At 43.7% G+C, this 16,399-nt stretch overlaps 1 pseudogene; it reads left to right on the top strand.

The window, feature by feature from the left end:
• Positions 1-3,067: 3,067 nt before the first annotated feature.
• Positions 3,068-15,083, top strand: LOC136652538 (vomeronasal type-2 receptor 26-like; annotated as a pseudogene).
• Positions 15,084-16,399: the final 1,316 nt, after the last annotated feature.

The raw sequence follows: 16,399 nt of genomic DNA, 5'->3' as shown, positions 1-16,399 counted from the left end.
GAACATAAGAACAGCCCCACTGGATCAGGCCAAGGGCCCATCTAGTCCAGCTTCCTGTATCACACAGCGACCCACCAAATGCCCCAGGGAGCACACCAGATACAAAAGACCTCATCCTGGTGCCTTCCCCTACATCTGGCATTCTGACTTAACCCATTCCTAAAATCAGGAGGTTGCGCATACACATCATGGCTTGTACCCCATAATGGATTTTTCCTCCAGAAACTTGTCCAATCCCCTTTTAAAGGCGTCTAGGCTAGACACCAGCACCACATCCTGTGGCAAGGAGTTCCACAGACCGACCACACGCTGAGTAAAGAAATATTTTCTTTTGTCTGTCCTAACCCGCCCAACACTCAATTTTACTGGATGTCCCCTGGTTCTGGTATTATGTGAGAGTGTAAAGAGCATCTCCCTATCCACTCTGTCCATTCCCTGCATAATTTTGTATGTCTCAATCATGTTCCCCCTCAGGCGTCTCTTTTCTAGGCTGAAGAGGCCCAAACGCCGTAGCCTTTCCTCATAAGGAAGGTGCCCCAGCCCCGTAATCATCTTAGTCGCTCTCTTTTGCACCTTTTCCATTTCCACTATGTCTTTTTTGAGATGCGGCGACCAGAACTGGACACAATACTCCAGGTGTGGCCTTACCATAGATTTGTACAACGGCATTATAATACTAGCCGTTTTGTTCTCAATACCCTTCCTAATGATCCCAAGCATAGAATTGGCCTTCTTCACTGCCGCCGCACATTGGGTTGACACTTTCATCGACCTGTCCACCACCACCCCAAGATCTCTCTCCTGATCTGTCACAGACAGCTCAGAACCCATCAGCCTATATCTAAAGTTTTGATTTTTTGCCCCAATGTGCATGACTTTACACTTACTGACATTGAAGCGCATCTGCCATTTTGCTGCCCATTCTGCCAGTCTGGAGAGATCCTTCTGGAGCTCCTCGCAATCACTTCTGGTCTTTACCACTCGGAAAAGTTTGGTGTCGTCTGCAAACTTAGCCACTTCACTGCTCAACCCTGTCTCCAGGTCATTTATGAAGAGGTTGAAAAGCACCGGTCCCAGGACAGATCCTTGGGGCACACCGCTTTTCACCTCTCTCCATTGTGAAAATTGCCCATTGACACCCACTCTCTGCTTCCTGGCCTCCAACCAGTTCTCAATCCACGAGAGGACCTGTCCTCTAATTCCCTGACTGTGGAGTTTTTTCAGTAGCCTTTGGTGAGGGACCGTGTCAAACGCCTTCTGAAAGTCCAGATATATAATGTCCATGGGTACTCCCGCATCCACATGCCTGTTGACCTCTTCAAAGAATTCTATAAGGTTCGTGAGGCAAGACTTACCCTTACAGAAGCCATGCTGACTCTCCCTCAGCAAGGCCTGTTCATCTATGTGTTTTGAGATCCTATCTTTGATGAGGCATTCCACCATCTTACCCGGTATAGATGTTAGGCTGACTGGCCTATAGTTTCCAGGGTCCCCCCTCTTTCCCTTTTTAAAAATAGGGATGACATTTGCTATCCTCCAATCTTCTGGCACCATGGCCGTTTTGAGGGATAAGTTGCATACCTTAGTCAAGAGATCTGCAACTTCATTCTTCAATTCCATAAGAACCCTTGGGTGGATGCCATCAGGGCCCGGTGACTTATTGATCTTTAATTTATCAATGAGGTCTGAAACATCTTCTCTTTTAACCTTTATCTGACTTAACTCCTCGGTTAGGAGGGGCTGTTCGGGCAGCGGTATCAGCCCAAGGTCTTCTGCCGTGAAGACAGATGCAAATAACTTATTTAATTTCTCTGCCATCTCTAAGTCTCCTTTTATCTCCCCTTTCCCTCCCTCACCATCCAGAGGGCCAACCGCTTCTCTGGCGGGTTTCCTGCTTCTAACATATTTGAAGAAGCTTTTATTATTCCCCTTAATGTTGCCGGCCATGCGTTCCTCATAGTCTCGCTTGGCCTCCAGTATCACCTTTTTACATTTCTTTTGCCACAGTTTATGTTCCTTTTTATTCTCCTCATTAGGGCAAGACTTCCATTTACGGAAGGAAGCTTTCTTGCCCTTCACAGCCTCTCTAACTTGGCTGGTTAGCCATGCAAGCACCCTCCTGGATTTAGTGGAACCCTTCTTTCTTTGCGGTATACACCTCTGCTGGGCCTCTATTACTGTTGTTTTAAGCAGCCTCCATGCACTCTGGAGAGATTGGACTCTTTTTACCTTCCCTTTCAACCTCCTTCTAACCAGCCTCCTCATTTGAGGGAAGTCCGCCCGTCGGAAGTCAAGGGTTTTTGTTAGAGATTTGCCTGGTATTCTTCCCCCAACGTGCACATCAAAACGGATCGCAGCATGATCACTGTTCCCCAATGGCTCAGTAACGTTTACATCTCTAACCAGGTCCTGAGTACCGCACAATATTAAATCCAGAGTCACCTGTCCTCTGGTGGGCTCCGTGACTAGCTGATCTAAGCCACAGTCATTTAGCACATCAAGAAATCCGGTTTCCTTATCGTGACCAGAACACAAATTGACCCAGTCAATATGAGGATAATTGAAGTCCCCCATGATTACAACCCTGTCCCTCCTTGTCACCTCCCTGATCTGTTTCCTCATTTCAAGGTCCCCATCAGATTTCTGGTCTGGAGGACGATAGCACGCCCCCAGTAATACATCGCTGCACAAGCCTGGTAATTTAACCCACAGAGATTCTACGGTGGAGTCGGACCCACCTTCAATCTCTACTTTGCTGGATTCTATTCCTTCCTTAACATAAACGGCCACCCCACCTTTTGGTTTCACAACCTTTCATTCAGAATGTATACCATATGAAATCCACAGTTCAATTGTCTGAAGCCAATGTGGTTATCATCAATGGGGATTCTCACTCATTGGGTGCTTTAGCAATAGTCTTATATGTTGCTGAATTTAAAGACAAGCTCCATATAGGGAAGGTTTGGATAACACCTCCTCAATGGGATTTCACCAGTGCTATTGATACTAATGCTTCTGTGCAAAAACATTCCATGGGACTTTGTCCATCTCATCCTCTACCAATGCCATGCCGGGATTCCAGGACTTCCTCCAGACATTCAAGCCTGATAAGTCACTCACACATTTTCTCTGTGTTTTCTACAAAAGTGCATTCAGGCGCTGCTGTGAGAAGAAACTAACAAACTGTCCACACTGTACAGGAGAGGAGAAACTGGAGAATGTGCCTCAGTCTTGGTTTGAAATGGAGATGACTGGACAGAGCTATCATATTTACGAGGGTCGCCCAGAAAGTAATGCACCACATTTTTTTTCTCAGCCTACAGTAATGGTATGAATGCGAAACTTTAGATATACATTATTTGAATTTTCAGGAGTGCACACACAATTTTTTGGTTTCTTCAGACAGATAGCATAGCTGCAGCAGTGTTTTGAAATGGCATCTGTAAGTGATGTGCGTTACAAGCAGCGTGTCGTCATTGAATTTCTCACTGCGGAGAAAGAAACTGTTGGGAACATTTACAAACGTTTGTGTACAGTTTATGGAGAATCTGCAGTCGACAGAAGTACAGTTAGTCACGGGGCACAGAGGGTGAGGCCATTAGAAGGCGGTTCGGCAGAGCTCCAAGATTTGCAGCATTCGGGGCGGCCTTCCATGGCTGTCACACCTGACAAGACGCAGCTTGCTGATGTGCTCATTCGCGAGGACCGATGCATAACGACTAGGCAGTTGGCGCTGAAACTGTCAATCAGCAAAGGAAGTGTAGATGCAATCATCCATGCTCTTGATTACTCAAAAGTGTGTGCACGATGGGTTCCACACTGTCTTACGGTGGACCACAAATCTCTCAGAAAAAAATATTTCTTCTGAGTTGCTGAAACGTTTTGAAGATGAGGGGGAAGTGTTCTTGTCCAGGATTGTGACAGGTGATGAAACCTGGGTTCACCATTTTGAGCCCAAAACAAAACAACAGTGGAATGGCATCATCCTCAATCTCCACAGAAGAAAAAATTCAAAGGAACTGCTTCCACCAGTAAGGTCAGGATCACTGTGTTTTGGGACTGTGAGGGCGTCATACTCATTGATGTGATGCCAAGAGGCAGCACCATTAATTCTGAAGCTTTTGTGAAGACATTAACCAAACTCAAGAAGCACTTCCAGTGACTTCGGCGCCATAACAACCCAGGTGAATGTTTGATTCAACATGATAATGCTCTGCCTCACACAAGTTTGAGGACTTCGGAACACATCACTAAACAGGGTTGGACTGTGTTACCCCATCCACCCTACAGCCCTGACCTAGCTCCCTCAGACTTCCACTTGTTTGGGCCATTAAAGGATGCCATTCGCGAAGACATTTTGAGGATGACGAAGAGGTGATTCGCACAGAGCAGAAATGGCTTCGTGACCAGAACAAGGAGTGGTACCGACAGGGCATACATGCCCTTGTGTCTCGCTGGAGGAAGGCCATAGAACTGGATGGAGATTATGTGGAAAAATAGGGAGTGTAGAAGAAACATCATTCTTTCTTGTGTGTAAGTTTCATTGTGTTCAATAAATAATTGTTGAAGAAAAAAAATGTGGTGCATTACTTTCTGGGCGACCTTCGTACAATGCCCTCTATGCTGTAGCATATGCTTTAAATGCCATATGTATGTCCAGACCAAAAAAAATGCTCAAAAGAGAAACATTCAACTCTTTGAACGTTGAACCTTGGCAGGTATATCTCGACTGTATGCAAAAAAGATTATGTACAGTGCCATCCCAAGCATGTTTACGAGGGAGACAGTTGCTGCTGAGCTCAAATTGCCTGTAAGTAAAGATGCTTAGGATTGCATGGATGATGTGGGTGAAATCATGTTCCCAGATGTTCACAGATGGGAAAAAACCTCAGCTCAGTGTTTCTCAAACTGTGGGCCGTGACATTATTATTAATGTCCCGTTATTAACGTTCCGGCGGGGCCTGAAGACCTTTTTATTCAGGAAAGCCTTTGAGGCACTATAAGGGCTGTTTTTATACATTTAAAGCTTATGTCTTTTACTGCGTGCTTTCAGTCTGCTGCTACGCATTTTATCTTGTTTTAATTGTTTTTAAGTGTTTGTATTTTTAATGTTTATCTGTATTTTTTAACTTGGTTGTTAGCCGCCATGGATGCCCTTCCCGGAGAAAGGCAGAATACAAATCTAATCAATCAATCAGTCAGTCAATCAATGTTGAATTATCTGTATTCTATCACACATTGGGCCATTTAACCCCCAAAAGAAAACACAACTGCCTTATGTAACAAAAAGCGAATTTGCTGAACTCAAAACTCACCAATAACACTGATTATTCCAAGAACCAATGATGTGTTATTGTGACACAGCAGACAACCAATAAGGTGCACAAATGCAGAGATGGGCAAAAACAGTGCAGCTTGACTTGAGTCAGGTTATGAGTCTCCAACCCCTTTAACTTGACTCAAAAAGGAGGCTGAACAAGCCAACTTTCCGAGTTGCCTAGAGCATTCTGGGGACTCTAAAAGACTCAGGACTTGAGTTTTTAGGTAAAAAGGGCAACTGCATCTCTGTGGACAAAAATGGAGCTGCTGGCAGGGTGTGTGTGTGTGTATGTTGCAGTTCTCATTTCATACTCCATCATATCTGTAAACAAGGTGGGAGGGGGTGGACACTGGCCAGAGAAAAAACCTGCTTTCATTTACCACTGGTTCCTTTAGAGATGGACAAGAGAGCCCACCTGCCTCCCCCCCACCTCCTTCTCAATGCAAAACCAAACATTAAATCTTCCCTGCCTCCCGGCTGGAAATGCTCTGCTGCTTCCCGGTCTGAATGATGATGATGGCCCCACAATGTCTTTCACACCTCAGAAAAAGTCAGCAAGCACTCCCAGACAGAGACAGACTTGATTCTGCCTGCGTGGGGACTCGTTTCCTAGTCAGGGGCCTCAGACCCAAGTCAGTGCCAGAGTAAATAATATATAACACTAAATTCATAGCATGGGATGGCTGCTTTGCCTTCTTTTTTATTTTTTTATAAGTCAAATAGCAGTTGGAGGAACTGGCAAATGGAGCAAAAGTTTGAGGATGTGGCCGCAGTTCTTTAGGACCTTGCTTTGGTTCCACTCCTGATCTCACCGCTATACAATATTCCAGTGGTTTGCAAACTTTGTAGAGGCCCGAGAGGCTGCAGCCTGATTTACAAATGTCAAGGAATGTGGCTATAATGGTGATTGGGCAGGAGTGCTCTTCCCCCTCCCGATTAGCAGCTTGTTGCACCCTTGATGCACAGTCTGCCCTGTCAGTTTCACAACCAAACAAAAATGGGGTCAAGTCCCACTGGTGGGTTTCAGACTCACAGTTTGGGAATTGCTGCACAATTTTAAACAGAACAATATTTGCATTGACAAACCATTTGGTGCTTCTTTCTGTTTAAATTTTCACACAGGAGCATGACTGGAAATGTAACCATATGTCCTAAAATCCTAAATGCCCCTACCATCCACCATTGTTTTGTTACATTAAATATCCCCACTGTTTTTTAAAAAGATTCCAACAGATCATTTTTCATACGTAGTGTAATAACATTTGGCCCATCTGCCTAGCACTCCTTTATCAGATTTATCTCACATATAGCAACTAATCTATGGGAAGGGGTGAAATCTGAATGGGGATCACAACGTAGGCACCCACATCTCACCATGATCCCAATTCAGACTCCCTTCCACAAAATTGCATACCGTTTGACCTTTGTAAATATTTATGTTTTTCATTTCACAAAGATGATCAGGGAGATGTTTAGATACTCTGTAATTATCCAAAGTACTGTGATTTCCTTCCTTGCGCAGTGGGTAAGAAATGCATCCATATTTCAAAAGGAGGTGGATCTATTCTGAACTGTATCAGTGCCCCACGGAGGAACAGAGATCACCAAACATTTCTTCTTCAAAACATTTTGGGGAGAAATCTCTGTGACCACACTTGCTGCTGAGTGAGGTTCCTGTGAGGTTCCATCAGGATGCCAGCCACAGAGATATCATTGAGGCTGGAACTGTAGTTCAGGATGCAGAAGTTCAGATGCAGCTGGGTTAGACATGCATTTGCAGCCCAGTGGCTGTTTCTGCTCTTCCTGCTGCTGCTTCTCCCTTCTCTTGCCTGTTGGGAGAATGTGCCCAGTAAATGTGAATTTGAAGAAAGCTATGAGGATACTAGGCTAGGAGATGCTGTCATTGGTGGGGTCCTCTCTCTTATACGTCCTGTACAAAATGCAATCAATTTTCAGGCACTACCAGCAATGAAGAAAGACAATTTCTCGTAAGTTATTTCTTTTGGTACCCATCATGCTATTTGAAATATGAAGACTAGTGATCAAACAACTGCACTGGGGTGGAATTTCAACAGGTGCAGCTTGTTGGGAGGAACAGGGTGGGGTTAGGGCAATGCCATGGTCAGGAAGGGAGTGGATATCACTGAAAGCACCTCTGTTTATATCCTATCTCCCTTCCTGGCCATAAACTACCTACACATATTCACTTGGACTTGCAGCAGCAAAATCACAGGCACAGTAGATCCATTGCAGCAGCTAAGACTTACTTCAGGACAAAGGAAAAAATGTTCCCTTACGTAATCATGTTTGTTCTGCTCAGATGATCAACTCCATTCCTGCGCCCCTCTTCCTTACATCTCTTTAGTTTTGCTTCCTTTTCTAATCGTACTTGGAATGAACTTTTCACTGTACCAGCGTATATCCAATAGCACGGGAGTCATTGTCCCCTAGAATCGAGTGCTGTGTGATTCAGCACTAAAATTGACATTGTTCTTGACACTGATTTGCCAGGATGCACTGCTCACAATGACAAAAGCTGCCAGTCATGCCCAGGATGAACTACACTGTAGTAAAACCACCCTCAAGGAAATGCTATGGCAGATGGAATTACTGTACATGTGATGCACATGAGGTACAAGGGAGGGCCCCAAGATGCCGGTCTCCTGTTGTCTTATTTATTATTAATATTTATTATTTATTGGACTTGTAATCTGCCTTTCTCCACAAAGGGCACCCAAGGTGGGTGTGTCTTGTGTGCTCCCTGAGGCATCTGATAGGCCACTGTGAGATACAGGAAGCTGGACTTGATGGGTCTATGGCCTGATCCAGCAGGGCTCTTCGTATGCTCCTATGTTCTTATGATAGACCTTATTTCTGCTTGAATGTCAATCTAATTTCAGAATGCAGTACAATCATTATCAGCATGTCCTGGCCTTCCTTTTTGCCATTCATGAGATCAACAGGAATCCCAACCTCTTACCCAACATGAGCCTGGATTTTAAAATCTATGACAACTTTTTTGAAGGAATGGCCACATATAAGTCCATCCAGGATCTACTTTTCAAAAAGCAAAGGAATATGCCCAATTACAAGTGTGATAAGAAAGGTGATGTCTTGTCTGTCATTGGGGGATTCATGGTAGAGTATGTCATCCAAATGGCCAACATTCTTAGCCACTACAAGTTTCCACAGGTATGTCCATTCAGATGCATGAATGGGTGGCAGAAAACTGCTCTTCACTTCTTATATTATTTGGGACTTTATCAGTGAATCCCCTTTTTTAGCTTGAAAAGAATTGCAAAGGGGCAACGCAATGCAATAAGTAAGTAAATTGTTTTTTTCAAGAGAAGTAACCATTTGAGGTGGTCCTTGAGATCTCAGTTGTATAGGAGGACATAAAATGACTGACCAGCAACCCAGATGTGGGCAGAGAGACCTTCAGCTCAAAATAATAATAATAATAATAATAATAATAATAATAATAATAATAATAATAATAATGGTATTTATATGCCGCCTTTCTTGGTCATCAGATTTCTCCTCAGACTTTAATTCAAGGCAGTTTGCATAGTAAGGTTTTCTAAACCCCCGTCAGAATTTTTATAAAAGTATAGCCTCATTACAAAGAAAGCCTCATTACAGCTGAATTCCTTTCCAGTCTGGCCTCCCTCTGGCTGCTTCGCCTCCCATGCAACTTGATAGCAACTCCTCTCTGCCACAGATGGTCAACTAGTTATCAGCATGTCAACAGCTCTCAGATACTTCTGGTTGTTTCGAACTGGTGTCCTCAGATCTTCAGGCATACATGGCAGCAGCTCTACCACTGAGCCAGACCTCCTGCACAAAATATGTCTTTCAGTATATAAAACTCAGGTTTGTTTCCCAAGAAAATGTGTCATAAATTCAGCCCATTATATAAACTGTTCTTAAGTTTAAGCGCACCAATCTTGTCCCACTGATTTAATACTATTTAGTTATGTCTCATATTCTGGGGACACAAACCATAGAGGTGATTTTATTCTTTTTAAAAAAATGGAAACTTGAAGCTCAGTCAAAACAATAGCTTGGTCTGAATCAAATACATTACCCATTTCAGGACATTAAGTGATGGCTTGTGGACTGGGTGAAAGCAAATGTAACGCATTCAGAGCACAACCCTATGCATGTCTACAAGTCTCCCTATGTTCAATGGGGCTTATCCCAGGAAAGCGTAATATAGTGTATAGTGTTGCAGACTTGCTATAAATTCTAGGCCGGAATGTCCAAAGACACATTGTTCAGTATGCTTAAAGTATCATCGATAAGCAAAAGTCTGGACTGTAATAAACACTTTGGTATGGAAAACAGTGGTTAATTTTCAAACCTGTTATGAGCCATGTTTCCCCCTGCTAGATTACCTATGGAACATATGAGATACCAGTCACAAGAAATAATTTTCCTTTTATATACTGGATGGCAATAAGAGAAGGTACTCTGCATACCGGTATAGTCCAGCTACTACTGCATTTCCAATGGACATGGATTGGTCTCATTGTTTCAGACGATGATAGTGGAGAAGGCTTCCTGCAGAGGCTGACACCATTGCTGGCCAGGAATAGCATTTGTGTTGCCTTCTTAGAAAGGACTGTCGTTGTCAAGGATCTTAATTTCGACACCAATAAAAATACAGTCAAGTACAATATATTAAGTATACAGTCCAAACTTTTGTCCATGACAGCCAGTGTTGTTGTTGTTAACGGGGACACTCAGACTCTGTTGCCATTGGTAGCCATTTTACATGTTGCTGAATTTAAACATAGAACTGTTATAGGGAAAGTTTGGATCACACCACCTCAATGGGATATCACTACTGACATTGAGGGCTTCTGTGCAAAAACATTCCATGGGACTTTGTCTTTCACAACCTCCACAAGGCCCGTGCCAGGATTCCAGGACTTCCTTCAGACTCTAAAGCCTGATAAGTCACTCACACGTTTTCTCTGCATTTTCTACAAATTTGCAATTGGATGTTGCCATGATGGGGAATTTAAAACTTGTAAACACTGTACCGGAGAGGAGAAACTGGAGAGCCTGCCTCAGACTCTATTTGAGATGGAGATGAGTGATCAGAGCTACCGCATTTACAATGGTCTCTATGCTGTAGCACATGCTCTAAATGCCGTATATATGTCCAGACCAAAAACAATGCTGAACAGAGACACATCCAAACTGGTGAACATTGAACCCTGGCAGGTATATTCCTCACTGTATTGATATGGTTATGTATGATACTGCTACTAGGAAGAAACTTGCTACTGAGCAGAATGAAAATTTATTCTAAATGAAATTGCTGTGAATGAAATGGGTGGTGCAGGTGAAATCATGTCCCTGGGCACATGGGGTGGACACACTGCGGAAGCTAAGCAGATCTGGATCTTGCAGGACTTTGAAGACAGAGAAACTGGGTATCCCAGATGCAATACTTTAAGTTGCAAAATGAAAGAAAGGTGGAATATAAATATTTATTTAATTGTGAAAACCAGCCACTAGCATTGTTAACACAAAGCTCCCTGGAAACCTTTGAGTAGGGGAACAAATTATATACTTCAATAAGGCTCAAACAATTCAGCTTTCTATCACCAATGCAGCTGCAGTGTAGCCCCTAGGCCTCTGTGACTACCCCCAAACTGCAGGATTTAATTCATGCCCCGTTGGCTTAGCTGCATCAGTGCTAGAAAGTTGGATAGGATTGGGCCCATAGATATGGAAATGTTGGATATGATGGTGAGCTGAGAGGAAGATCTGCCAAGCCTATTCTGTTTTTAATGAATGAATAAAATGTTCTTGTAACTTGTAACTTGTACATCTCAGGTTTACAGGTACCTTTTTTTGACCAGGGGTTTGATACAATACAATTATACAATAAGAATGTATCAACTGTTTTCTATTTTCCATTTTTGTCCCATCTAGATGCACGCTTTTCTGAAAAATGTCCACTTTAACAATGGTGCTGGCCATGAAGTCTGGTTTGCCCAAGAGGAATTGTCATCTGGACTTGATGTCATCAACTGGGTCACTTTCCCCAATAAGTCCTTCCTTAAGATTCAAGTTGGAAAGATGTCTCCAAGTCTAGAGTTTACCATCCACGATGATGCCATTGTGTGGAATAGCAGATTTAAGCAGGTTGGGTTAAAATCCTTCAGCAAGGAGACTGCCTCATTTGCCTGAGAACATGATTTTACCCACACCACCCAAGCATTCCTGAACAACTGAACATACCTGGAGTCATGCACTGCATACAGCGGTGGAGGCATGACTGAGAGACCTTTGAGATGTAAGGGAACATATTTTTCGCTTGCCTCTGCATAGGCCCCTGACAGCTTATGGGTCTCCTCATGCCTATGCCAGCTATATAATTGGTATAAGCCCAAAGAGACCCAGACAGTGGAGCAGGTTGAAAAATAGGGAATACGATCCAAAATGCATGACTGCCATCAGATCAACCCCTTCCTTCCCTGACACACCCCGGCTCCTCCCCTGAAGTGTCCCATTATCTTCTTCACTGCCCATGGCCCACCCCTGCCGATATTGTTCAGGTCTTGTAGGAATGATACAAATACACCATTAGTACACATGCATAATGTTAAATATCTTAATCCACTTTAATCTAAACCAGGGGTGCCCAAACCCCGGCCCTGGGGCCACATGTGGCCCTTGAGGCCTCTTAGTACAGCCCTCAGGGAACCCCCAGTCTCCAATGAGCCTCTGGCCCTCCAGAGATTTCTTGGAGCCCGCACTGGCCCGACGCAACTGCTCTCAGTGTGAGAGCGACTGTTTGACCGCTCGCATGAGCTGTGGGATGAGGGCTCCCTCCACTGCTTGCTGTTTCACATCTGTGATGCAGTAGCGGCAGCAAAGGAAAGGCCAGCCTTGCTTTGTGCAAGACCTTTTATAGGCCTTGAGCTATTGCAAGACCTTGATTCATTCATATAAGTTCATCTTTAATATATTCATTTATGTAAACTTAAGTAAATTTATTCAAATTTTAAATGTAAATTAATTCTTTTCATCCCCCGACACATCCCCCGACACAGTGTCAGAGAGATGATGTGGCCCTCCTGCCAAAAACTTTGGACACCCCTGATCTAAACCCATACTGGATCATGCCTCTATGGACACAGAATAAAACCATTTTAAACATATTTGCAAGGCACATAGCATGTCATGTTGATTAACCAAATACTTACATTGAGATAAACATGGAGATAAATAACAAATAGATAGCTGGGTTTTGAGGTGGGCCCCATCTTTTAACAAGTTGAAGCCTACTGGAAAAAGAATGGCTATAGTGGGGGGCATTAAAAGAGCTTCTACTTATGTCCCTATTTTTTATTCTTAGATGTTACCCCAACAGAATCTAATTGCTATTGGACACTGGCATATATGGGGTGCGGGTAAAATGTCCTGGGGCGCCACCCCTCTGAGCCAGATGGCCCCCCTGCCACCATCCTCACCCCTGCTGACATCCTTGCCCCCTCACCACTGCTGTTGGCTGCCCTCTGAAGGCATAACGGGGGCTGCGGAGGCTACACATGTCAGATACTTAACATTTCCCAACATGCATACCATGGTAGTATCAAGTCTAATATATTTAAAATGAAGTGAAGTGAATGGAGACACGCCTGAAATTGGTTCGTGAACAACCTAATTGATCCTGAACCGCAGTTAGCTGCCACCCACACCCGCACCACCATCCACACCTCCCAACTGCCATTTTCGACTGCCCTCTGGAGTCCTTCTGGGATCCGGGAAGGCGGCACAAGGTCAGCCCTCCCGAGGCCTTCTTAAAAGCCCTTCAAACTGTCACTTCTGGTTTTCTGACAAAAACGGGAAGTAATGTATAAAAGCACTTGAAGGCCGCTGGAACGCCAGAGGAGGCTACACGATGGTAAGGGGTAGCAAACACTGGGCAGGCAGCATTCTGTGATCCTGGCCTCGGGCGGCATAGGGGCCAGGAATGTCAGTGCTACTGAGCCAATTCCCTGATGAAATAAAAGCATGCTAGGTTTTCTGCTAGCAGAAGGGCACATTGGGAATAAAATCTAATACTGACGTATTTCCTGTTTCATTTGGCTCTGCCCTGAGCTCTGTTGAGCCTCAGTAGGAAAAAGAAATATCTCTACCGAAATGGGAGAATAGAACTCTCCCTGAAATCAACAGAACAGAGTCTTCAACAGGTCACTCCCAGCAGGGAAGTTCTCTGTTGCTGGTCAGGTGAGCTCCTGCTCTCGATAAGCTGAAGTGCACTGAAAGGAAAGGTTGGTCATGGTGGTGGGCATTAAATGTTCGCTTCAGTGTTTCTCCCCATTCTTTGTTCTTAGAATCTGCCTCGTTCAACCTGTGTTGAGAGCTGCCATGTTGGACACAGCAAGACGGTTCAAGAGGGGGCAGCAATCTGTTGCTATGATTGTACTCCATGTCCTGATGACATGATGTCTAACCAGACAGGTAAATGGAAGTGCACAGATTTTCCAGGAAATATTTGCAAATAATAGTCCACCCTAAAACCATAATATATGGCTTTGTATTGGCCTGCTCTTCTCCAAATGCCAAGTTTATGATGCGCTGATTCTTAAAGGTAACACTGATTAGAACTGCAACAAGGGAGGCACCTTGAAGGACTTCAGAGGCAGTCCATCATACAGTTAAGTGCACTTAATCCCGCTGGTGCCTATCCCTTGCTGCATTTCGTCAATCACCTCATACTAAACACTGAAGAGCTAACAAGGAAAAGGAGGAATTCTGGTCCAAAATTTGCTTTCAACCTCCTATCATTCTTATGACTTAATAGATCTACTGACACTCTTTGTCCTTTTCAGATGCAGTTCATTGCTTCATATGCCCAGCAGATCAGTACCCAAACAAGAACCAAGATCAATGTATCCCCAAACGCATGGACTTCTTAACCTACTATGAGCCCTTAGGAATCAGATTGGTTTCCTTCACTTTTTCCTTTTCAATAATGACAGTTTTGGTGATATGGATCTTTTTAAGGAACTGGAAAACTCCCATTGTTAAAGCCAACAATCAAAACCTCACCTGCATTCTTCTCACCTCCATCCTGCTATGTTATCTTTCATCCCTGCTTTTCATCAGAAAACCTGGAAAGGTCTCCTGCCTTCTCCGACAATCAGCTTTTGGCATCATTTTCTCTGTGGCAATTTCTTCTGTTTTGGCAAAAACCATCACTGTGGTCCTGGCCTTCATAGCCACCCAGCCAGGGAACAGGATGAGGAAATGGCTGGGGAAAAAAGTGGCCCACTCCATTGTTCTTTCCTGATCCCTCATTCAAGTGGGGATTTGCACTGTATGGCTGTCCACCTCTCCTCCTTTTCCAGATGTTGACATGCACTCCCAGACTGAGCACATCATAGTGGAGTGTAATGAAGGATCGATCATCATGTTCTATTCTGTCCTGGGCTACGTTGGTTTTCTGGCCCTCACCAGCTTCACAGTCGCTTTCCTTGCCCGAAAACTGCCAGATACTTTCAATGAAGCCAAATTCATCACCTTCAGCATGCTAGTCTTCTGCAGTGTGTGGCTCTCCTTCATTCCTGCTTACCTGAGCACCAAGGGGAAAGACGTGGTGGCCGTGGAGGTCTTTGCCATCTTGGCCTCCAACACTGGCCTCCTGACTTGCATTTTTCTCCCTAAATGCTATGTAATTGTTCTAAAACCAGATCTGAACTCCAAGCAGCTACTAACAGAGAAAAGAATTTATTAAATCAGGCAGGAGGTCTGGTCTAGAGGGTAGAGCCTCCGTTTGCCTGAAGATAACATCCACAGGTCACCAGTTTGAGGCCATCGGCACCGTGTGACCTTGAAGCAGTTGAAAAACTGAGCCGAGTTATTCTATCTGCTCTGAGAGTGGGAGGATGGAGGCCAGAATGTGAAACCAGATCAGAAAAAAACATCTGAAATGTTATGATTCTTGAAAGATAGAACCTTCTTTCAATTGTAAAAATCCCTACGGGGATTTAAATAGCCTGCCTATGTAAACCGCCTTGAATAAAGTCTGAGGAGAAATCTGACAACCAAAAAGGCGGTATATAAATACCTGCCTGTATTATTATTATTATTATTATTATTATTATTATTATTATTATTATTATTATTATTATTATTATTATAAGATGACAGTTGTTTTGCATGTTTTTCTCTATCTATGTTTCCATACACCATGAATGTATGCACAGAGTATCACATTTTTAACTGAGTCCAGATTTTTTGGACGGAAGGTACATTGTCGGCTGCGAAATCATTTAAGAAGCAATAGCTGCATCTCCTTGGTAGTTATCCAAGGGTAATGTTAATAATGCAGGATAAAGACACAATACAGAAGTCAAAATGTTGAAAGAAGGAAATTGAAACTTCATATAAAGGCATGATAATAAGGCAGCACAAGGTCACCTTGGAGGAATCTTCCTCCAAGAAGTCCTTCTTTCACATGAAGAACACTTTTTCTGAGTAGTGGAAGGGAATCTTGGTAGTCGAAACTATTGGAAATTTTTTTCCCAATCATGGATATTTCTGGTCATGATTCAATAACCCAATTTCTTCTGAGCATTATAAAGTGCTGCTTCTCAGTACATTTACCATAGTACACTTATAGTACACTTTTCACTGGCCCTTTTCTTTCAATGTTCATCATCTAGATCTCAGCCACACAGTCATAATGAGCTCTAGGTTGATGCATTAGACCAGAATAAGCACACAACTCTGCTGCACTGGTGGGGTCACTCTGTCGGAAAGAGAGAAATTGCAATATGCCTTCTGTGGTATCAGGAAGGGGTGTGGAAGGTGCGTACTGCATCGGCTGACACCCTCAGGGGGATGGAACCACCAGTGGTTGACATTTTGGAAACCTTTTCGACTATTCGTAGTTATGAATAATAGCATCATGTTATATGGGATTTGAATGTTCTATATGGGAATAGCAATTGCATGCAGAACATAAATGTCCACGGTTCTACATCGAGTGCCACATGTACGATTATATGCCTCTGGAGCATAAGTCATGGATGTGTCCTCGGTGCAAGG

Source organism: Tiliqua scincoides, chromosome 5, assembly GCF_035046505.1.
Source record: "Tiliqua scincoides isolate rTilSci1 chromosome 5, rTilSci1.hap2, whole genome shotgun sequence".
Classification (NCBI taxonomy): Eukaryota; Metazoa; Chordata; class Lepidosauria; order Squamata; family Scincidae; genus Tiliqua; species Tiliqua scincoides.
The sequence above is the reverse complement of the archived record's forward strand: the minus strand, read 5'-3'. Positions and strand labels throughout refer to the sequence as shown.